Raw genomic sequence first — 2,302 nt, 5'->3', positions numbered from 1 at the left:
AAATGATTTTCATTGCTACTTCATAACCGTAATTTTGCTACTGTTATTGTAATGTAAATATCTGATATGCAGGATGTATTTTCATTGTTACAAAGGGGTCCAACCCACAGGTTGAGAACTACTACTTTAAGGGAACAAATAAAAAAGAAGAGACCCTGGATAATTCAGATAGACTTAGGGATGAGATACCTTTTGTAGACTTGATAGTAATTGCCCTGGTCCTTAAATGACAGATTCAGGATGAATAAAAATGACTTACTAATGCCCCACAGACAGTAGAATAGTAAATGTATATGGCTCCACAAATATTTACAATTGTAGACCTGAGTTTCAAAACACCTGAGGGCATGTGTTGTTTAAATCAGTAACCACCAAGTTGTTCTCCTTGGACTTGAACCACGGTCGTTTGAGTTATGGTTAAGATGAATCTTGACCTTAGTAGGGCCGTGATAGCGTAATTCTGAGATGTCACGTTTGTTTTTCTCATTTATTATTAATTATTTATGTTTGCAAAGCACATTTGTTTGTGTCCCTACCCTTCTCTTGCAGAGATGGAACAAGATGACTGTGGTATCTGCTTCCCAGCCACCCTGACAAAACAGATTCTCTGATCAGAGCTGAAGGCTCTTTCCATCAGACAAATTGATTGCAAGTGACAGTTGACAAAGTGGCTACAAAGTGGCTAATCAGACAGTAGTCAGCTCCCTTCAGTGCAGACACCATCCAATCAGACCCTCACTGGCCAAGGGAGACAAAATTAGAAGAAAAGGGGCCAGGAACACTCTTCACCACACTCCTTAATGAGATAAACTAACATCCAGGTCAGATCAATAGATTTTTCCACTTAAGTAGGTGGCCTAGCATGAATGCAGAAGACTGCTGTAGTCTTTAATGTTCCCATTCACAGTCCCCCCATAAATGGAAGGCATTGTATTAAGTTACGCTGTTAGCATAACATCGAGGAATTTCTATGGTGGCTACTTCCTTTCAGACTGATTTCCATGCTGTAGAGAAGAGCATTTTAATACATAGAGTACACATTTCTTTAAAAACTAAAGCAATGGAATTTTTACTTTCCCACTAAAGAAGTCTAACATTGTACATGCTGAGTATTTTTCTGTGTTGACCATGAATCATTGAAAAATGGCTAGGAACTGGATAAACCAGTATGGGACTTACTAGTAAAATTTATCTATTATTTAAAATAAATATGAAACTCATGAGCATTCACGTTCATTTCCCAAAATTATTTTTACATTTACTTATTTTTATCAATACAGCCTTTGGATTCTTACTCTACAGTAGTTATATCCATTATTAGTGGATGATAATAACTAATCCATTATTACTGCTATTTATTTTGGTATGAAAAGAGTCCCAGATTTAGCCAGTGAAGCATCTGGAAATTTACCCCTGTGCTTTTCTGTGACATTCCCATCATTCCCCAAGTCCTTCCTCACCTTCTAGTGGATCACGATATTCTAGGCTTATCTTTCTCACCTACTGCCCCAGTCTAAGAGTTGTGGTTCTTTTACCTGGAGAATAACATCTAGAAACTAAGATCAGAACGCTAGATACACTCATTGCCTCTGGTATGGTGATCCCAGGTTCTCTCAGCAGACAGAGCTACAGATGATACAAATGTGGGTATAGTTATGGGTATATAGATAATCCATTACAAATATCACCGAAACCAATCTGGCATTACAGGGCACATGCTAGCCTTCCTCCTTTACATATTTGTAACTCTCTTCTCTTTAACAGTGAGAAAATGTCTCTCATTATATTCTTAGTATAATTAATTAGCTCAATCCTACACAGAAAGAACTTTCAGAATTGCTCGCTCATACCACTATAAAAAAACCACTGGAAAACTTAGTAACTAGAGTGTAATATTTGTTTATAGTGCACTTTTATACATGAATATAAACGTATACTTTCCTATGATACTTCTAGGTTTGCTCGTACACACACATAATGACTTCCTCTGTATCCTTCCATTATAGGTGTGGACTATTTTTTCTGCATATTTCCATATAAAGAATGGAAATATATACTATATACTATAAAAATTAAGTGAAACTAATTCTATGTATTAGTGTTGTTCAAAATAAAAAGTGTACATTGGGTAAAGTGTGACAAAGTGACATACTCATGTAATCCACATTTTTATAAAGATTATAAATATTTTCATCATCCCACAAATTCTTCTAGTGTCTCTTCTATGTTAAAGTCCATCATCAAAGGAAACCACTTTTCTAATCTTTTTTCCTTAAATTTCTTTCTTCTTCTTCTTTTTTTT

This window comes from Otolemur garnettii, unplaced genomic scaffold, assembly GCF_000181295.1.
Source record: "Otolemur garnettii isolate 467f Iridium unplaced genomic scaffold, OtoGar3 scaffold00121, whole genome shotgun sequence".
Classification (NCBI taxonomy): domain Eukaryota; kingdom Metazoa; phylum Chordata; class Mammalia; order Primates; family Galagidae; genus Otolemur; species Otolemur garnettii.
Note: the sequence above shows the minus strand (reverse complement) of the source record.